We start from the raw sequence: 23,606 nt of genomic DNA on the forward strand, positions 1-23,606 counted from the left end.
CAGGGACCATCCCATCACTCTCTCCAAAATGACCCAATCACCAACCACTGCATCCCTTTTCTAATGGAGTCTTTCTAATTAGAAAGAACCTCATGAAGAATTAGAAAGGTTACTTTCCATTTTACATATACTTATTGATTCTCAGCACCCTTCATATTTTTTCCCATTCCTTTTGGGTTTTTGATTTTTCTATTTTACTTCTCAGTTCTTAATACAGGATGAAACTCTAAGAAATGAAAATTCAAAATACTCAATATAAATCCATTTACTTAAATACATTTATTTTATAATCATGTATATATATATACATAGATTCAAATATAAATGTGTCTACTTTTTTCTAAGAGTCCCAGTGTACACATATTTCAATTAAGTCATCTAACTTTGTCAGCCCAGCACATTCAAGAAATATACGTACAAGACTTTCTTAGAGATGCTTACAGATTTGCGATGAATATTTACACATTAAAGATTAAGAAGTCCTATGAGAGGTGAAGGGGAGAGAACAGAGAATATAAGGAAAGAAAGTGGAAAAAGAGAGAAATGAATTTTTATTCTCAATAAAAACAAAATAACTGTTTAGGTTGGTTTACTCCAACATTTTATAAAATGTGTTCACTCAGAGATGATATTATATGTGAAACTCCTGTTAGAAGTTCATTAAAATATCCATGGGAAATAATTGTGATGATACTGATTAAAAGGTATCCACAGTAAACTCTAATCTTGCTTTAGTTAGTAAGAATACAATTACTTTGTATTTTTGTCTTTGCTTTTCCAATATGCTTTTCTTTGCTTTTTTGCTTTTCCAATTTGTCATTAGATATTTAAAATTATTCTTGAAAAAATAAACTAAAAAAATTGGTGGCTAAGAAAAAGTGAAGGGGTGAGAAATAAGAGTAATAAGATCATTTTTGGAGCACTACATATTGGTGGTAGGTAGAGTCAGACATATTGAGAGGTGTGAAACTGTATTCCACGAATTTTAATGTATAGTAAATCAATAGAAATATCATTAAAATTTGATTTAAAAGGAGAAATAGCCCAATGTGCTGGACCGATACCTTACATGCAGGAGATCTAACATCAATCCTCAGCACTGAACTAGGAGTAGTTCTTGAATACTGCTGGTAGAGCCCAAAGCCCTAAACACGTACATATATACATGTGCATATATACATGCATGCATACATACATAAAATGTTTTAAAATAAGCAAATAAATCAATTGGCATAAAGTTAAAACATTATGCAAGGCACCTGATAGAAATAGGATACTTGGTACAAAAAAGTATAAAATTTTACTTAAAAAATTCAGTCTCCCCAAAATAAGAGAGAGAAGAATTACAACAAGTGGATAAAACCAATGGTAACATTGGAAAGGAATGGAAATCCAAACAGGTATAAAAATGAAGTGATGTGAAGTTTGAGAGTACTTCTAGAATATATTAGATGTAGAATTAATGGGCATGTACAGGATCAATACAAAGAAAATAAGTTTGGGACTACTGAATACATTCTTCCTATGCACTCTTGCTCCATTTTGTATTCTCTGTAGTTTTTTTTTCTAAAAACTATCTCAGAACTGTATCTCTCTGGGGTCTATCAAATCAATTCTAACATTTTAACTTCCCCTCTGTTACTTAAAAATTAACCTGCAACATTACCAACTCCTATTTGAAGACCAATTATGTAGTAAAAACTAACTTTTGAATATGTCACATTTAACCTTGATTATGGAACTCCAGAAAAAGTGGCTGATTATGTCCATGTTAATTACAAAGCAGACAGAGAGTGATGCTGGTCATTCTTCATTTGAGTTTCCTAAGCGATTAAAAACAATGCTAATTAGAGTTTCCTAATTAGGAAAATTCTCGGGATGCTGTAAACAGTAATGAAAAATATTTAAAGTAATTACATTGAATTAGTCATTTGGAAGAGACAGCCAACTATCCATGTCAGAGAAGAGTCCCTCAGTTATCAAGTTTCTTGACATGGTAAGAGAAGATTAAGTGCCTCGCAGGCAAGGTAACAGAGTCCTGCATTACTCCTGCTGTGCAATATTTTGGGTCAGTTCTGTCAAAACTGACAGTGTTGTGTATTTTTCAAAATTCAAATTTTCTTGTCAGCCTCATTTCGACCTTCAATTTCATGTGATCTCTGCAACCACAAGGAATAATTAATGATCCTGTTTAAAATGGTTGAAAGGAGAATTTATTGATTTATGAACCTGAAAAGTCATGAGAAGAGCCCATGACTTCATGATGTCACTAACGACCCATTTTCCTCACTTAGCTGAGTGTCCTCCTCATCTCAGCTTAGCATTTGCTAAACATGAGACTCTTCCTTCCCCATGTCATAGTCATGTGGTAGCTATTCAACCAGTGACTTTGCAGGTTTATACTAGTCCATGAAAAAGGAAGACAACATTTCTAGAAGGCTTTACTAAAATACTAGGTTGTTTTTCTATCCAGAAGTTCCAACAAACATTTTCTTTAAGCTTATTCACTGGTTCTGTTAGAATTGTTTTCATCCATTTCCAAATAAGAGATCGGGATATACTTACTGCAGAATCATTTACACACTCACTAAATGTTTAGTGAAGGAAACATAGGATTCTCAAATAATGTATGGGTCAATTTTAAGAAAGGGAAATAGACTCTGAGTGAGTGAAAGAAAATTGGCTATTCTTGCCCTCCTCAGCCTTGGAATCTACACGCACTTGTATTTTTAACTTTAAGTCACAGTTTAAGCTTTTATCACTCTTTTGAAATTTTACTTATTGTTTAGTAAGCATTCTTCACATGGAAATGAAAATTTTAGAAGAACATTAACACCATATATTTTAATTTTCTATCAGTGTTCATGAAACACATTTTTTAATCAAATGAAAGATAAAAACAGGAATTAAACCAAAGAAAAAATATAATTGAAGTTCAATAAAAACTGCCCTAGGTAGGCTGAGTGAGGAAAGGAGTACCTTTAATATTTAACCAGACACTAAAATCTTATAATATTTAGGATTTGAGGAAAGCAGATAAGGTCAGACTAAGAAAAATTAAATAATAAAACTTAAGAATAATGCAATATCTCTATTGGTTTTTCTTTCGCTTCTGTAGCCTTATTTCCTCTATATCCCTGTTTCTCCTTTGGGAAATAAATACCCCCCATCATCCCTCAGTTTATGTCAAGGGAGTCAAAGGTTAAAACCGAATAAATAAGAGGCCCCATTATGAAGTTAAGGGGCCAAGTGGTAGAACTGGGGTCAACAAAAAAGGAAGCAAAGTTGGAAGTTTTCTACAATTTGAAAAAATTAAGAAACAATGCTCTAAACCACTAATGAATAAAGTATATTTCTGTCCTTTTGATTTTTTCTTTCTATCCATTTGAGTTTGTTTTGTTTTATTTTTGGCTTTGAGGACTCACCTGGTTATATTTAGGCCTTACTCCTGACTCTGTGCTCAGGAATCACACTTTGCAGGTCTCAGGACCACAAATAGGGTACTAGAAATTGGACCCAGATCTGCCACATACAACACAAGTGCCCTGTCACATGTACTTTGTATCTGGCCCCATTTGATGTTGTTTTGGACTGCTTCTTACATGTTTTTCTCAGTGGTCAAATTTTTTGGCTTATTTTTTTCTAATCATTTGGAAATTACTAATTGTGCATAATTTTTATTAAAATCCTTGCATTAATTTTATCTCATTTTAATTTAAGAAACTTGTCAGATACAACTGGATACACTAATATTTTAAAACCAGCTAAGATCTACTGGAATCCCCAGTAGCAAGTTCTTTTGAAAATTCAAAGTTTTGTGCAGTGTGTATTTTAATTTTTGAGGCCATTATAGTCACCTGTGTCTACATTCTCTCTGCCACTTGGCGTTGATTTGGCTGTGGTATCCACCCCTTTTTCAGTTTTCCCCACAAAAATATTACTTAGAGTGACATGAGTGGACATTTGGGAAATATTGACACATATGAACATTTAAAAAAATTTTAAATCAACTATGAACATGTTGATTTTCCCTCTGCCTCTAAGAGCTGTGAGCATCCTCCCCACAGTGATACTTCATCAGCTTTCCCTGTGAAAAGGCTCATGCTGCTTTTGAGTACCACTCCTCCCACTTTCATCCAGTTCTTCAGGTTTTTCTCTTCCACTTTCTCAGAAACCAAGTTTTATGAACCTGAAAAGTCATGCCTTTGCCTCTTTCAAAATCATTTCTGCATGTAGTGTGTCTGTCACGCATGCCTTTAAGCCCTCACTGTTCCCCAGTTGTCCTATCAAGAAAATATATGATTATTTCTTGCCTGTGCTTATTTCTGATCCAACAAAACTCTTAAGATAATGGAATGTTTATCCTTTTAAAAATAATATTGCTAATGGAAATAAAACTAATAATAATGGCAGTCCTATTTTAAAAGCTATTTATATGTACCAAGGACTGTGCTAAGAACTTTTTCACATCATTTCACACATATGTGTTAAATCCCCTCAAAAATATGAATATCATATTCTACTTTGTCGTCAGAAAGTTAAGATTTATAAATCTAAACTGAGATCTTATAAACCATGATAACCTAGTCAATGTAGATATATTTTTCTAATTTTATTAGCTGATAGAAAAACTTTAATTTGATTACATATTTTCTAAAAAATCATCAATACCTAATTACTTCCAAACCATTATTGTTAAATAGATAATGGCTATTTGGCAGGAAACGTATTGGTACTTACACAGTCATTGCAAGTGTTCCAACTGAGAAATTCTCTCATGATGTGAATCAACAACCCTTCTAAAGAATGAGTTTTTCATTTTTAAGCTACTTATGTTATATAATAATAAAGCTTTTTGAAGCAGAGTGTCAGACTAATTTTTCACTGTTCCTAAAACTAATGCAATAGATCACAAATCATCCCAGATAAGTTTATTGTCAAGCATCTGGATAGCAGAAAGCAAAAGAAAGTAAAAGGATTCATAAAATCAAGGTATATTGATGTGTTAAATTCAAGATCATGAAAGCTACCTTGACATACCTTGATTTTAAGATTATTCTAGTAGGTTAACATGACCCCAAGTATAAAAATATATGAATAAACTATCACTGTATCACTGTCATCCGTTGTTTGTCTATTTACTGGAGCAGGCACCAGTAACATCTCTATTCCTCTTAGCCCTGAGATTTTAGCAGCCTCTCCTTACTCGTATTTCCCAATAATTAGAGGCTCTCTCAGGGTCAGGGGAATGAGGCCTATTGTTACTGTTTTTGGCATATAAAATTCACCACGGGTAGCTTGCCAGGCTCTGAAATATGAATAAAATATAACAAAAATAATGAATAAAAACAAAACAAGAAGAGAGCAATTTGTTTTGCTGCTAGATTATTTTATAGATGGCATGTTTAAAAAATGTGGATGCATGAGTAAGACAAGTGAATTAATACTATAAGTGATTTTGAAAAGCATTTTTTATATCTGTTCATTTCATAAAGTCGTATAAAGGAGCATTTGCTGAAGTATATATTAAACTTGCATTCAAATATATAGTTTGCCTTTCTGTTCTTAGGAGTGAAAGGCTTCTAGTAGTAAGGGTACATGGAAAAAGAAGAAATAGTGTTTATAACCCCATTAAATAAAGTTTTGACATTTTTATATTAGGGTTGTAAGAACATCTGAGATCTCATCAGCTATCAGGTACTTAATAGATGAGCAAATGCCAACTGGCCTCTTACCCTTCATTCCCATTCCTCTTACCCTTACCCTTCATTCCATTGTACTTGGTCTTCTACTTTCCTGCAATTTTTATTTTCAAGACACTCTGTGTGCTCACCCAGTCAGCCACCTACATAATATCAACTTCTTGTATCTTTCCCTCTTAAATACATTTTAATTCTAGAAATTAAAATCCTTACATCTTGCTGTTTTTGGAAGGTAGGGCAGAAAGTTGAGGCGGGGATGCTCGGAGTTTGGGCTATACCCAGCTGAGCTCAGGACTTCCTTACTCCGTCTCTGTGCTCAATCATTACTCCACACAGAGCCAGAGATTGAACTGTGGTTGGCCATGTGCAAGGCAAACACCTTAACCTCTGTACTATTTCTCTGGCCTCTTCTTTCAATAATGACACTGAGTTGGATGACTTCCCCCCTCTTTTTTTTTTTTTTGGTCATATATAGATCTTAGTAATCTCCAATAAAGTTTTTCTGTCATTATGCATTCCCCCCTCCCCCCTACTAATTAATATTATAATGACAACACTTACTGACCTCCTTGTTTCCCTTTCTCAGATGTCAATCCCCAAAACCACAGTTTGGACCGAGAATCACACTTGCTTTATCAGCTTTTAATTCTTGAATTTCTCCTTTCCAACTGCATTTTGTTTTTCCCATTCGCTCATCTAAAACACGAGTGTCCCTTCAACTATCCTCTTGCCAACACCTTATTTCCTTCCTTAATATGCTCAAAGGACTTGAAATTCTTTTGTTTTTATCCTGAATAAGGATAACTCTTTTGCTTTCTAATGAGATCATCCTAAATAATCACATTTCAAGTAATTCTGGTGAAAATTTCCAGCACTCACCTCTCTGGTCACAAAACTATACTCTTCCTGGACAGCAAACTTTCCAAGGTTTTATTAGAGAAAATTAAGAATGTCACATATGATATTACAGATTATTTCTAATCCACAAATTAATGATTATGGCAACCTTAATTTATATTCATTAATTGCAAAGAAATTAGTGAATTTCCCATATTAGACTGATTTCTCTATACTGATCCAGCACTCATTATTATAATATTGTTTCTTTTCTTCTTTTCTTTTGTTGCTTTCATTGCTTTTGGCCCAAATCCTGTGGTTATTCGGGAATCTCCAGGAGGTACTGGAGGTGACAGTGGGTGGAGGCCACACTGAATGCTGGGGATAAAGTGAGATGTACCTTCCTGGTGTCTGTTATTTCAATATTATTTCATTATTTCAAGACCATATTACTTCATTACCATCAATCACACTCTTGGACTCACCTACAGAATACTTTTTAAGACAACATGTCACAGCTTCTGTCTATGTTTCTGTCATCCAGTGTAGGCAAGAGTCTTTTGAGAATATCTTTGACTTTTGGTGCCTGCATCCTTTTGTTCCTGACATGGTTAGGTTTTTTAAAAAATATTTTGAGTTGTTTTATAATTAGATCGCCTCAGATATTTGTGGAATGTACAAAAATATCTTTCTGGCTCTAAATTTGCTTCATTTTAAACTTGATTTTTTTTAATCGCCTCTAATTATGCAGTTAAAGAAAAGTCCTGCTTTCTTAACAGACCTTATTCCTCACAAAACTGGTTTTCTCAAAAACTCCAGTGGCTTTCCATTCATATACTATATTTCTCCTTGATGAAACGTAGGTATTGTCTCCAACTCCAGAAGTGATTTTCCTCTGTTTGAATTCCTGATTGATCCTGACAGTGATTTTTCTTAGTAACTTAATGTTCCCAGTATTTGAGTTCCCTTTAAAAAATGTCTATGAATGTAAATAAATATTTTTATTAAATACTTTTAGTGCATCTTAGAAAAGCTTTTTTTCCTTCCACCATGCTACTTTGATGCCGTCTTTTTATTTATTTACTTTTTCTGTTTGTATCACAGCTCACAGTGCTAGCGGCAACATATTGCACAAGGGATCAAATCTATAATAATTTTATTGCTTTTCTTTTACTTTATTATGTGCTTCCTAAGATATGCCAAATCACTAAAAATACCCAATAGTCACATTTTCTTATTAAATCCCTTATAACATAAGCACTTTATTAATCAAGGTTTTCAAGAGAAGCAGATGGAGTTAGATATATATAGATTTAGCACTGTAGCACTGTCGTCCCGTTGTTCATCAATTTGCTCGAGCGGGCACCAGTAATGTCTCCATTGTGAGACTTGTTACTGTTTTTGGCATATCAAATATGCTGTGGGTAGATTGCCATCCATGCTCTGCCGTGCAGGTGGGATACTCTTGGTAGCTTGCCAGCCTTTCCGAGAGGGACAGAATAACCGGACCCAAGTCAGCCACGTGCCAGGCAAATGCCCTAACTTCTGTGCTATTGCTCCAGCCCAAGAAAAAAAATATTTAAAAAAGAAGTGTAGAAACACTTGGCCTCACTGGTCACAACCATTAAAGCGTAAGGTGTCACGAGGACAAAATCTGAAAAAGTTAGGCCAGAGCACAGGACAGCAAGTTGAAGTGGCCCTACACGAAGTCGACCCGGGTTCCATCCCCAGAACCACCCCTAAGCCCCACCAGGAGTGATTCCTGAGCATCGTCAAGTGTGGCTCCCAAACCCTGCAGGAGCAGGTGATAGAGCTGGAAGGTGGTTCTGCAGACGCAGAAGCGGGATTCAGGCGGGCTTGCTCTGTGCTTGCAAACTCACCAGACGGTAAAAGTGAGCCTCTAAAATACTTCAGAAATCACAGCTGAGCTCAGGCCCGTGCTTCACCCAGAGCTGCGCCTCCGACCTTCAGTGGCTCGTTGCCCCACCTTATCCCCTTTTCTCGTCCTTATATATGGATTTATAGCTATACATATGTATATACTTATAGAAATCAGTTCACTATGGAAGCTGAGATAGACAACCAACAAAATTGCTGTCTGAAAACTGAAGAACCAGGAAAATCAGTGACATAATTTAGTCTAAGTGCAATGACTGACAACCTCTGAGGACAGTGATGATGTCACTCCCAGTTTGAGGTTTAAAGGAGTGAAAATCATGAATTAAACCCCAGGATCTGAAAGTCTGAGAATCAGGTGTTCAGTTGTTTAACTGCAGAAGATAGATATCCTAGCTCAAGAAGAAAGAAAGGAGCATTTATTCTCTTGCACTTAATGTTCTTTTCAAGTCCTCAGTGGTTTGGGTGATTCTAACCAAAATTGGGGGAAGGTAATCTTCTTTATCCAGCGTACCTATTCAAATGCTAATCTCTTCTTAAGAAACCCTTACCCTCTCTCAGAAAAAATATTTTGCATCCCTGAGGCCAGTCAAGTTGATATATGAAATTATCCATCACAGCATCAAGATGAAAACAAAGGATTGGGATTTCTCCTAAGAGCTATACAGCGTGAGTTTTTCATAGAGACTTCTTAATTATTATTCATGTTTTCATTCATCCATTCATTCAGTAAATGCATATTAAGTGCCAAAGCTAATGAATCAGGCATGATCCTTCTAGGGGCTTTCATGATTTGGCAGCTAAGGAACATAGCAGAAATACAGAGCAAGTGCTGTTTGGTATCTGAGGAGAGAAATATCATTTCAACATGGAGACCAAAGCAAGGCAAGTAATTTTGTATTTAGATACAGTTTGAAAAACAAGGTCTAGATGGTTGGAGTAGTTGGAGGGTTGTAATACAATGGAAACAAAAAGGCAAAATGTTACAAAGAAAACTCTTCACAAAGATCAGGTGAATTTGACTTAGGCCAAATATATGGGAGATGATGAAAATCACAGTGATTCCAAGAAATCCTTGTAATTGAATTGAAATTTACCCCAAGAAAACATCATTTGCCTCTCCATCGTTTGACAGATATTATTGAAGAGCCTTCTTTAAATTATTGTGCCAAGTAGTGTGAACTCAGCTCTGGCATAAGACCTGTTTCCAAACAGCCCTCTTGCTATCTTTTTGCTCTTTACTTTGAATTTTTCATATACCTGAAGGCTAGAATAATATTACCTATTGACTGGCAGAAATGCCCTCTTTATGATTTGTATTGTCAAAGATATAGAGCACTATAGCTTACATCTATCAATCCCCTTTTCACCCTCTCCATCTCTTTTTTTTTTTTATTGAATCACCATGTGGAAAGTTATATAGTTCTCAGGGTTATGTCAGTTATAGAATACTCAAACACCCTTCCCTTCACCAGTGCCCATATTCCAACCACCCCAGTATGCCTCCCACCTCCTGCCCCCACCCATCCCCCCAGTCCTCCCCCTTTTAAGTGATAAGTTTCATTTTGATTACTCTTTATCTTGATTACATTCCATGTTTCAACTCATAACTCACTATTGTTGCTGGAGTTCCCCCCCCCAAAAAAAGACAGTCCTACTGCCAAGGAAGCATTTGATAGTTTTCCATTGCTGAGAATGTAGAGATATTAAGTCCCGCTGTTTGTTACATAACTTTTCTTCATTCATTTTTCTTGTTCCCCCTCCTTCCCGCGCCACCAAGTTTATGCCTGCTTAGTAATCTTCATAATATGATTGTTGCCACGCTGCCTGACAAAGGGAGAAGAAACCTAGAAAGATAGTTATTTCCCATCATCAGCCGGCGTGGGACTATAGCTTAGTTGATAGTCTAGCAGCATGTCTGTAAGCAGTTTCTGGAACCAATAGTAGTGCACTGGTATCGGCCCCGGCTCCACCAGCGTCCTGTTGTTCCATGTACATAATTTCTTTTTTTTTTTTCCTCATATCCCATTCCCACGCCACCAGGTTCGTGTATGCTTAATGGACATCATAATATGGCTTACGCCACGCCACATTACTTCCCGAGAAAGAAATATTTCTTCCCCTCAGCTGGCGTGGGGTTGTAGCTTAGTTCAGTCTAGAGAGATGGCTACCACTATGATTGCCTTCAATATTTCAACAAAAGACTTACTATTCTTGTTCGGGTTATCCCCCCAAAGTCCAACCCATTACAAAGGAACCATTTCATATTGCTGATGATTTCTGTATAAAGTCCAGGGAAAATTCTGCCAGAAATTATATCACTACAATCTTTTACCCTTTTATGGTACTCATAAGATGGGAAAACCTAGAGAAATACCAGGCCCCCGCTGGGGCAGCCTGGTGGAAACGCTCAGTTCACGTTCTGGAGGAATTTCAGTGGGTTGCTGGTGTCCAAAGTAGCTCTTTTGGGCTCCTCGGTCATGCTGGAGCGGCGGCAGCGGCGAGCGGGGAAGTGGGGAGTCCACGTGGTTCCACTGTCCTTAAGTGTCGGCGGTGGGCAGAGACCGGTACTTCCCACAAGCCGCGCCGCGCATTTGGGTCTGTGTCTCCATTTTGTGCTCAAAGAAAAGGGGTGGAGGCTGTGCTGTGCCCAGGCACCGTCTCCATCTCTTAAGAGATCTATTTCCTGGAATCTTTTTTTGGCAGCGGTGGGAGGGGCAGGGGTTCCCACCCGGCAATACCCAGGGATTACTCCTGGCTATGCTTGGGGAACTATATGGGATGCTGGGGATTGAACCTGGGTCAGTTGTGTGAAAGGCAAATACTCTACCCACTATACTATCCCTCTGGTCCCACCATTTAAAAAAAAATATATTAACATGCCCTGTTTGGGGAGTTTCCACTTGCTGTTACTTTTATTCATCTCTCCATTTTATTTTATTTCTCATTTTTCTTCCCCTCTGTTTTCTTTCTGATTGCATTCTTTTGCTCCCCACCCACCTGGTGGTATTCCTGGCTCTGTGCTCAAGAATCATTCCTGGTGGGCTCACGGGGCCATATGGGGTGCAGGGATGAAACCTGGGTTTGCGGTGTACAGGGCAAGCACCCTATTCATTGGACTATTTCTCTGGCCACTATATCTATCTTCAATGTAAATATTCTTACCAGTTGTGTAGATCAAGTGCCATTTCTTGTTAAAAAACAAAACAAAAAGTTAAATATATTTGTTAATTTTAATAGATACCAAATTCTGTTTTGAAGGGTATTTTAGGGCTACCCTCAACAGTTCCTCTTTTTGTGTCAAATACCAGTCCACTGGGATTGGCATTCACAATGTGTGGGCTGAAGATGGTTGGGAGGAAACGTTTTTATGTGGAAATGTAATTTACTCTGTGTGTGGCAGCCTGGATGAATTCCCTTTCACTTTGGCTGAAATGTCTTTACCTACCCTAATTTAATGCTTTCGTCAAAGACTGAAGTAGAAAATAACAAATCTTCCAGGCATATTGGGGACTTCTTCGTCCACTCATCAATCTTCGAAACAAAATCCTTCAGTTCTTTCGTTTTTTCAACATTTAGAAGCAAACTTTGTTCACGAGAGAAAAGATTAAATGAGCCCCCAAAAAGCTGAGGACATTTACTATTGAGCTGTATATTCTCATAAGTTTCGGAGAACTTTCCAGATAATAGAGCAGTCAGGTCATTTCTTAAAGTTATTTGGTCTTGATATATTAAGTTTAGGGACTGACTTAAATGTTGGTTTTATTTCAAAAACTGCTTTCATTGAAGAGATCGATCCCCTCTGAAGGAATTGTAGCCGCTCGAACCCAGGTCCACTGAGTTGGAAAGAAGAGGTGGTAAAAAACAATTACAGGGGAGGCAGGCAGTTTAGTTCAGAACACTGGTCAGATTGGCACAGTAGAGGCTGTCTGAGAAAGCCAGGAACAACACAGATAATTTCCTAGCAGGAAGGTCTCAGATCATCAGGCCTTTAAGACATAGAAGTAAAGGTAGACATGATTTGATGTTTTTTTTTTCTGTCTTTCTTTGACCACACTGGTAATACTCAGTGCTCTGTGCCCAGGAATCACTCCTGGCAGTGCTCAGAGGATCATACAGTGCCTGAAATTGAACACAGATTGGCCTTGTGCAAGTAAAATCACCCTAGCACTGTACTTTCTCTCCAGATCCAACTGGACATCTTTTTTAGAGGGCTTATGCTAAGCTACTTCACTAAATTTCCAGAAAGTTTAATTATTCAATATCCATATAATATGTAGCACTGTCATCCCATTGTTCATTGATTTGCTCGAGTGAGCACCAGTAACATATCAATTGTGAGACTTGTTGTTACTGTCTTTGGCATGCAGAATACGCCACGGGTAGCTTGCCAGGCTCTGCCGTGAGGACAGTATACTCCCGGTAGCTTGCCAGGCTCTCCAAGAGGGATGGAGGAATAGAACCTGGGTCAGCTACATGCAAGACAAACTCCCTACCTGCTGTGCTATCACTCCAGCCCATCCATATAATATACTAATAAAAAAATTATAAGGGATGTTAAAAAAATGGAACGAACAAATGGGAGATTCAAACATAAAATTTGAAGACCACAAAAGAAAGTGGTGATAATAAAAAGATCACCTTGGAAACATTTTATTAGCTGCCCCACACTTGGGAACTGTGGCAAAGATAACCTTAGCAATGGTGAACAATACATAAATTAAATAGCTATATATATATATGTATATATATATCTGTGCACATATATGCAAATATACAAGACTTAAAATTTTAATCACACCAGAGAAACAAATTTTCAATACCAAATGGACTGGTAATAAATTTGTTTCTTCTCATTGTTTATCAGTTGCTCTTGACCAATCTATGTTTACTGATATTGTACATGCATACTTACTATGTGGTAATAGTAAGGTATTAATAAATTTTATTTAATGCTGCTTTGTTTTCCTCACTCAGGGCACCCCAGAAGGGGGCAGGTGAGAACCCTCCCATCCCAAAGGACCCAGCCCCGGCAGCCAACCTCCACTACCCAACTGCCGCCATGCTAAAAGCCACTTTCCAGACACATTATAAGACAGTTTCTACCCATTTTCCATAATTACACACCATATTTGATGGAGTTCAGACAGTAGGGAACAAATCATAGAGAGTAATATAAATATATATTATATATATCAAAGAGTTATATATATAAAATATAGATGTGCATATATATGTATATATATATACATATATATATATGGAAGAGCCCCGGCAAGCTACAGAGAGTATCCCGCCCACACAGACAGAGCCTGGCAAGCTACCCGTGGCAAATTTGATATGCCAGAAACAGTAACGATAGGTTTCATTCCCCTGACCCTGAAAGAGCCTCCAATTGTTGGGAAACATGAGTAAGGAGAGGCTGCTAAAAACTCAGGGCTGGGAGGAATAGAGACATTACTGGTGCCTGCTTGAGTAATCGAGGAACAACAGGAGAGTGACACAGTGACAGTGAAATGCTGCTTTGTTAGAATTGAATGATAGAGCACTTTGGCCACTAGTTTTCTGAGTACCTTATTTATGGTGATCATTCCTCTCCATATTCTTATAATTTACTATCAGGAACCTCTATACCAGCTCAAAATCTCAATTTCAGTCACTCCACTTTAAACAAGTCCCTTTTTGATACTGTTTTTTTTACTTTTACATGCTTTTTTAATGGTCCTTGTTAGTAGTTTTGTTTTGTTTTACATCACAGGCTTGGGTCTTTTTTACCTCCCCTTTTTATACAGTATCAGTTTTGATGTTCATTTACTTACATTCATGTTTAATTTAGATTCTATACAAGAACAATTTAATCCTTCCTCATCTTCCCCAAAGCATTTTATCACTAGGTTTTTCTCTTAATCCATTGGTCTTTTGGTGAAACTGATGAGTGATAGAATCCAATCTTAAATCTGTTCCATTCTTTCCGCCCTCCCCCCTGCCCCCTCATAATAGCTGGAGGTGACCGTAAAATGTTACCACGTTGACAAGTCTCACGTTAATTTTGTGACCACCCAATTTAAATGGGCTTCAGTGCTACTGCAAACTCTTACTACATAATCCTGATCTAGTAATTCTCCAAAACAGTCAACCACTCTCACAGACTCTCAAATCCACCATCTTTCACATGCATCACATAATCTTTACTCAAAAACTATAATCAAATTTTACAAGTCTTGTCAGAGCACATCTGATTCCAATTACTAAATCTTTTTTCAGTAGATAATCTGTCCCTACTCTTCTCAAAGGTCAATGTTCACCTGCCTCTGATGGCCTAATTTTTAAGCTCTTTCATTGAAGTATAACATGTACAAAAGAGTTCACAATTCACTATACAACTTCAGCTTATTAAATTTTATTAAGTGTAAGCATTTATGTACCTACCATGGACATCAAGATAGAAGAGTCCCCAAAATGACAAAACTTCTTTTTCATTTCTGCCACTTTATTATTTATCCACACAAAAGTACCCATAGTCCTGATTTCCCTTACCATAGATTTGTTTGAATTTTTTTAAGTTTTAAATAAGTGTAATAATATAGTGTGAAGTCTTTCATGTTCATTTTTCAAAATTTAACAATTTAAAATTTAAATTTAAAAATTTAAAATTTAAGTCTGTGAGATTAACTTACTCATAATTTGAAACAGTATTTCATTGTTTTCTATTGTATAACATAAATACACTGAAATTTAGGGGTTTTTTTGTATTTTTTATAAATTTGCTCAAGATGTTATTACATTCAGTATTTTAACCCCAATCCCACCACCACTGCATTTTTCCATTACTATTGTTTTCAATTTTCCCAACCATCCCTCAAGCCTTCCCCTATATCAGGCCCTGAATAATTTATCTTATTTTATATTTTTTGTGATAAACAATTCACTAAAAGTAATCAAAAAATATTTCCTTAGAAGAAAGTGTGTGAATATTGTATCTTACCATTAATCCAGTCTAGAAGAGATTACTAATATGCTGTTACAGATTATGACTTGTGTGTTTATATTTTCTCAATCAAAACTGGTTGCCTTCTTTCTTAATCCGGTTCAATGTTGTGTACTACTCCTGGTTTATCAGTGGTGTAGATTTTGAGATGTTGTGTGGCCACATCTCAGAACTTCAAGATTTTTGAATGGGGTGATACAGTTTAGAGTTAAATTTTTAACTGGATTGTGACTTTGCGTGCCCCAGATGACAGAGCCTGGCATGGAGTCTGGAAGCATCTCTGCAACTTGTTGATCTCTTTAGAGATTTATTTGTGAGTTTTTTGATCATGGCCAGTTAATGAGCTTATCTGTCACTAGAGGCAGTTCATGGGTGTGATGGCTAGGCTTCCAGAAGAACAGGTAGATGGAGGAGTTAGCCTATCCCTGACTCAGTGTGAGCCTGGAAATTTCAGTCATGAAACCCAAAAACCGGAGTTTTTCAACAGATCGACTTCTGGGTGAGGATCCCCCTGAGCGGTGGAGTTCAGTCAGGAGCATGGCAGCAATTGTGGAGTGTGGAGGTTTTGGGCTGTTGGGACTCTGTTCGGACAGGTGGTGGACTCACCCACCCCCTTGGGGTGTCCTGTATGAGACACTGTGGCACGGGGTCCAGAGACATCTCTGCCAATTAATTTTATTCTTAATAAAATACTCCAATTATTTCCAGCTTGGCATAATATATATAATACTTTAAAATATTTTACAAATATCTCTTAGTATATATATGTGTATATATGTATATATGTTTATTTGTCTTATACTATTACATGGTTTAAAAGAGAGTCCTAATTAGAGATATCCATACATATAAATACAATTTATATGACATAAACAAATATATATAAGATAATAAAATTTATCTGATTTATATTAAATTCATATAAAAATAAAATTCATAAATAAAAAGGAATGCTCTAATTTATAAATGTACTCTATCACTTAATCTGTTACTCATTTATTTTGGTTTTACTTAATTATTCTCATCAACGTATCCTAACCTTAAACAACAGTCTTCATAGATTTTTCTGTTATTTTTCTGATATCTGATATTTGCTTTCCATTCAATATTGATTTCTATTCTATTTTCTATTGCTGATATACAGACATATTTCTATCAGAGTAGTTTGTCATTTGACTTGCAAATTTTATTATTAATGATAATAATTTAGATTTATATTCTTTTGAATATCTTTATGTCACTTAGTTTCTCTGCACAATAACAACTTAATTTCTGTCATCAAAATGCCTTCTATTTCTTTACCTTATACTGTTGCATTGTTTAAAAGAGATACTTCCCCATGGGGGTTGCTGGAAAGATCTAGGGTAGGGGGAAGTAATAGTCTTAGGTGAAGTTGCTGGACCTTTCTGTTTCTTCTCTTAAAAATGATAGATTTGTAGTGGGTGCTACTAAATTTTTTTTTTTTTCTGAAAAGGGGCCTATAGACCAAATTAACCTGGGAACATCTAAAATAATATCAGAAGAGTCAATGTCAATAGAAGCATCTTTGTATTATTCAAAGATTCAAATAGACCAGAGGCCTGAGTGATAGTACAGCATCAAGTGTCTCATCCAGGTTTGATCTGAACCACCACATTTGGTCCCCTAAGTTCATCAGGAATGATCCCTGAATGCAGAGCCAGATGTGAGCCCTTTGCACAGCTGGAAATGTCCCCTCCCCCCAAAATTAAAAATAAACAGTCTACATTATATCACCTCTAACTGCTATTTGTTTTTTGTAAATAAATTTATATTCCTTTTTTCTATTTCTAAAATGCTCATTTTCTTATATTATTTAGATGTTAGCCTTTATCAAACATTTCTGATACTTTTGAATAATTTGTATGTGGTAAATTATGTTGACTGACTTTTAAGTATCAAAATATGCAATTCTGAAGTAGATACTTCTTGACAGTATATCATTAGATAAATAATTGAATTCACTGGATAGTTTTAAAAAATTTGAATGAATGTTTGTGAAATATGCTATATTTTATCTTATAATGTCCATATCAAATTTTTGTATTAAGATATTGCTAACTGCATAAATATAGTTGGGAGTTTTTCTTTAGAATTCCTTAGAATTTTTTATATAAAATTGGAATTATTTATTCTTTAAATATTTGAAATTTACCAGAGGAATCTATTGAGATAAAATTTTATTTTGAGAAAGTTTTATGTGATGAATTTAATTTCTTAGTCTATAAATTATCAAGATTTTTTTCTTTTTGAGTCAGTTATCTAACTATGACATTCAAGAAGTTTGTCTTATCTAGGTTGTCAAATTTATTGATAAAATTGTTTGTGATACCATTTTATTATTTTTCTCACCTCCCAATCTCCATGAGATACAATGAGCTTTTTTTTACTATTTCCTAATTACACATCCTTGGATGTCTTCATTATGCAACCTGGTGTACTATTAGTTCTGTTTTTATCTCATTCGCTTATCTTCATTCTTTAATGGTCTTGTGGTCCACTGAAATTATCTTCTGCCCTTTCTGTCTCTAAATGTCATGATATCTATCACCAAAGAGAGTGAGGCTAAAGAAAGAATCAAAATAATTCTCTACAAAGTTATCTTAAGTACAGATTTTAAGACATAATTTTTAAATTAGCCACAGTTACATAATATGATATTTTATTTTTTATTGTTTCTGCAGAGGTCTGTGCATATTTTCAAACCTATTGAGCTTTTCTCTCTAATATATTTATGAAAATTACTTTCTGTGTAAACAATGAAGGCCTCCATAGCCTCTGATCACATGGGACTGTGTTTCACTGTTGTTCAGGGAAATTATTATTCTATAAATTTCCAAGCTAAGGACAATCACAAAGATTCATTTTAGAGTGATGGAAGGTTGGGTTTTGGGGTCACACACAGAGGTGCTCAGGAGACACTCCCAACTTTAGTGTCAGAGCTCACTCCTTGGTAGTTCTCAAAGAAACCACGTGCCCCAAGATTGAAGTCAGTCCTCCTGAGTGCAAAGCATGTTCTCTAGCCATTCTTTTCATTCTCTGTGCAGTATATTACCATCAAATGGCTTTTATCCTAGAACACAATGACAATTGATATTTTGTAATTAATAGTTTAATGCGCACCTCTTTGTGCATTGTGTTTAGTACTATTCCGGAAGAGCTGGCTGGCATAAAAGCCTAAAAATCCTGAGTCTTCCATTTTTGTGAAACACTCTAACCTTCTTTTCCCTTTCAAGTGCTTTTATTCCTAGTATGTAAATTATAGGGTGCTAGCTATATCAACATCATCTGCTCTTTAGGGATATTTTGCTGTTCACAACTGTCTACTTTGTTATTTCTGTATTAGTATCTTCAAAAATAGTCTACTTTATGAACAAATGCCAACATAAGATATGAAAGTATAGGCAATTATCTTTCTAGATTGAATTTCATTTCTCAAAATTTCATTGGCAGAAATAGAAAGGATATAAAAACGAGCTGAGCTGTTGCATTTCAGCCTTCTCATGCCCTACTGAGAGTGAATTTATTTAAAAATCTCTTTAGTTATTTTCTCTATGAATGTTCTCTCAAATATTGAGTGACACGAAGATTTAGAATTACATTCCAGGCAGCTATTACTACTTACCCAAAGCAAGCATGTGAAATTATACTAATTTGCCACCCCAGGTATGAGGTAATAGAATTATACACATCCAAAAAATTGACCCTTTAGCCCCCTGAATATATAACTCTCTGAGCTAAAATTGTTGCTGCTTTCTCTGTGGAACTTCCTTTTCTGGGCTGTGTTCTTACAACTTCCGGTATCCTTTTCATGTACCTCACTGACTTTATGGATTTCATCGTATCCAGGCAACATTCCTTGCTGAAATTTGATGAGGAGCTTTACCATGTTGATAACAAAGACTAGAAATGCCAATTAAAAATATAAACTGTATAATTAAAACTCAAAATAAAGCTGATCAAATATGTCAGAAAATTCCAAAAATTGAAATAAAATACCTTGAAGTGAGAAAACTTTCCTGTTACTCCTTTGCACCACTGATGAATAAAAGGACAACATTAATATGTCTCTTTTGTTTTACTTTAATGATGAAAGGAAAGTAAATTGAGATTTAAAAATTGTAGGTTTTCTTTCTGTTTCCTTAGAAATATTCAATGATTCCACAGTAACAGACAGTTTGCCCTGATATAAACAGGCAAAAGTACAATTCCTCTCCAATTTCAGCATTTTTTTTGTCTCTCCTGGTGTAACAAACTTGGTGATGCAGTGTCTAGACTTCTTGGAACAAGTTATGGAGTGTGGAATTTATTCTTTGAGTTTAAAAATGGCTTTTCAGATCTACATGGTTACATGTAAAACTATAGTGCTTTTAGAACATGTGAAAATAATCAAATTACTTTTCCATTAATTCAAACATTTTGAATTGTTTTCAACAGAAAAGTGCCATATAGATTTATCCATGTTATATCTATTTTCCCATGGTGAAATGATTTTCAAAAGCTGTTGTAACAACCCCCAAGAAGCAACATAGTTTTCACTAATAAAGAATTATGGCAGATGTTTTCTAGCATTTGATCAGAACCAGGAAAAATTAGCTTAAGTGACATATATCCATTCTGTTATTTAATAAGTAGTCTATGGAATTTATCAGATGTTCTCATAGTCCTTGGTCATTTGTTAGCTGGTTAAAATGAAAGCAGTGTCTAAGGCTCTCAAATCTAAACAACGTTTTTGCAGCCTAGATTATTAATTCTGACTTTAGTTTATCTATAATTTCAAGGGAATTAAATAGAGTGCTTGCAGAGAAAGTTCAGGGTCATTTGTCACCAATTACTTAAAGCAGAGAGTTGGTCTTACACATTTCTGTAACCATTCCTTTGTAAGTACTTACTACTAATTTTACACTGCTGTAACTTCTAGAAAATATATTTCCATCATGATTGAGTTTTACTGCAAAAATTTACCCATGGAAATAGTCTAATAGGGCATAAAATTCTGTAGGCTAGTCTTGTTTATATAAATCTATACCTATTTTTTAAACAATCTCAGATACTGTTAGGCTTTCTGTAACCATCCTTCCCCAAAGGCAACTAGGAATATATATATATATATGTATATATATATATATAGTTTTTTTATTAAAACATACACACAGTGAATATATTGGATTGAGTAAATATCATGAATTCTTGCAACCTGTCAGTCTCTACCAGCAGTTGTGTTTATCAGAACAATATATATTGTTATGAAATAAATTAAATATAAGGGGTTGCTTTCTTATAATAAAATTAGATATTCTGAGTGTAAACTAAAGTATTTTTAAACATATGTCAGATAACAGGGAAATAATACAGAGTTTAAGATGCATAATTTGTGTGTAGCCAACCTCAATTTGATCACCATCAATACCTGGTCCTCTAAGCATCACACGTTTAGCCCTGGAGCCCCCTACTTCCAGGCGTCCAAGTACTGCCACTGTACATGGTCCTGGAGATCCCTCAAACACAGTTGGAGTGTCATAAGTAATTCTGACACAATAGAGCTGAAGCAACACTGCATCCTCGGGTCCTTGCATTGAACAGTCAGCCTGGTTGGTCTAAGAATAACCAGGAATGGACCCTAGAACCGTGTAAGCATTGCCTAGGAGACCACTTATTTGCAACCAAAACTATGGAAGTGAAATTATAGGATTAATACTTAAAAGCAGATCATTTTATCTGTATATAATTTTAACTCCAATTGTTAGAACCTACGAATTTTTAAAAGTCTCTTTCTATATTACATAGAAATGGGAGAAGTAAAACTCTTTGGTTTTATTTATCTGAATGGTGATAAAGTTGATTGAAAAATGTGCCAAATCATGGATCTAAAGAACTGGACTTCATTCTCATTATATCTGAGTCTCAATTTCTCAGCCAATGAAGTTGGGGAGTTACTTCTCTCCTGAAGAGAAGCTGAATTTATATTATACCATTAACAGTTCAGTTTGGGGCTCATTCTCAACTTCATTGAATGTCAGAAGTGTTGTGAAGAATTAGTGACTCAGTTTTACTGAACAAAACACAGGTGAAGTTTCAAATAACTCAGTATCATTTGAAAAAGCATAGCTAAGATAATACTTAATTCCATTAACTACACTGCCTGATTTGTCAAGGTGAAATTCTAAATGAGTTAGATGCGTGTATGAACTAGTGAACTCTAATGTTTAGGTGATGTCCCTAAATTTAATCCACAAATATGTCTTAGACTATAGACAGTGTAAAAGGGAAGAATCATAGTAGTGTCCTTCAGATAGGAAACCATAGTCTATTTTTCATGCAGAGTACATATACGTTCACTGTTAAGCTAACTTTCAAGGTTTGGAACTATTAACTCTGAAATAGAAAATATCCCAAATGGTGAGGAATTTACAAATTATAAATCCTAGAAAGCTAAAGGAAACTTAAAATAGGAGCTGTAACAGAATCAACTTTGTATTTAGATAAATAGTGATGAAAGAGATACTCCCGTTTGTTACAAATCTACTAGAATTCTCAGTTCAATAAAACATTTCCAAAATATGTTCCTTAGAAATTTGTTTTAGAGAAAATTAAATGTACCACATGCACACAAGACATTTTAGAAATGCTAATTTACTTACCTTTATATAGAATTCAATTAAACATGATTTCTCAAAGTTTTTATTTTGTGTCATTACCAAGCAGTAAGACATATTTTATAGTGTTATTAAAATGAATTAAAATTGAAATTTTTTTCATTTGAACTAGCATTCATAAAACAACACCTACACATTAGCAAATGCTAAAGGCTATTTAAAACCTATATAAACCAGCAACTGCCTTGGAGTCCAGGAGAATGTTATTGATGAGTTCAGAATTATTAATGAATCTGTGACATGCAAGATTTATAGTTGAAAATAAAGGTGTCCTTCTTGTGTCTTTTGTCAATTATTGAACAATTATTTAAGGGTCAGACCATAATATACAGAGATGAGTAAGACTTTAACCCTGCCTTCAAGGAGATAATAATCTGGATAATTTTAGTAGAAGAGAAAGAAAGGTTTGTTTTAGAGGGCACACATTAAAGGTCACGGAGATATGATGATTTTTGTTATTATAAAGTAAATCCAGTATTATCACCAGGACTTCCAAGAAATTGCTCTTGGTCCAAATTACAAGACTGTATTATAGAGTTTTGAATTGCACTCTGTGGTTATTTATAATAATATATAGATTACAAACAGCAGTTGATTTGTTTAATTTAGTGTTTTTCATTAAGCCTTGTATATTTTTAGCAAATAGAAGCAGTAATACAGTATTGAGTTTAGAATAAAGATGCATTTATCCCAATCCTGTTTTATTGCTGTAATACTCCATGAATATTTAACAATTGATGAACTGGTCTCCATTCAGTTATTTCCCTTCTAGTCAGATATTTCCCTTAATTCAAAATTATCATGTCTTTAGATTTGAAAGTAACAAGATAAAAACCTAATAATTTAGATATTCCATATTTTTATGTGGCCTTAATATTTAAACACCGCAATTAGGAGAATAAAAAAAACAGAAGCTTGGTTAGGGCGATGACTCAAGGGCTGGAACACATGCTTTGCATGTGAAAGTTTGGGTTTCTATCCCAGGTACTGCATGATCCCTTGAGCAATTCCAAGTGTGTCCCCTCCCCTCAAAAATAACTTACAATTTTTTTCATAAAAACTATTCCTCTAGCCTTTATGAATTGAGGATCCTTGTTTTCATTAGCAGATTCTGATTTTGCAGTCTATGTCGTTGACCAAATGCTAAAAAGTCAGACATGTAGTTCATTCCATAGAAAAATTCCACTCTCAAAGAGTAGAACTTTAAATTTACAGGAGAGAATATGTAAGGAATGTGTACTATAAATAAAAATATGGGTCATGTTCTTTATACTATGTAGCTGAGCATGTAATTTTGGGGACTCCCTTCTAGAGTCTAAAAAGCATGTTGGCTCTAATACTTATCTTACTGATACTAGAACTTAGTGAAGAATCATTTGGTTGCTTCATTATTCATCCAACTAAAATAAATTTGGAGAATTAAAAAAAATGGAAAGGAAATACTACAGTATGGAATGGGGTGGGAGAAGGTGACAATAAGTACTATATGAATTCTAATATATTAGACAT

General features: G+C 35.2%; 1 protein-coding gene across 8 annotated transcripts in view; it reads left to right on the top strand.

The window, feature by feature from the left end:
• RBMS3 (RNA binding motif single stranded interacting protein 3) overlaps positions 1-23,606 on the top strand; it is an 803,180-nt gene that overhangs the window by 758,397 nt on the left and 21,177 nt on the right. The gene's annotated exons all lie outside the window — the stretch shown is intronic.

This window comes from Sorex araneus, chromosome 4 (assembly GCF_027595985.1).
Source record: "Sorex araneus isolate mSorAra2 chromosome 4, mSorAra2.pri, whole genome shotgun sequence".
NCBI classification, from domain to species: domain Eukaryota; kingdom Metazoa; phylum Chordata; class Mammalia; order Eulipotyphla; family Soricidae; genus Sorex; species Sorex araneus.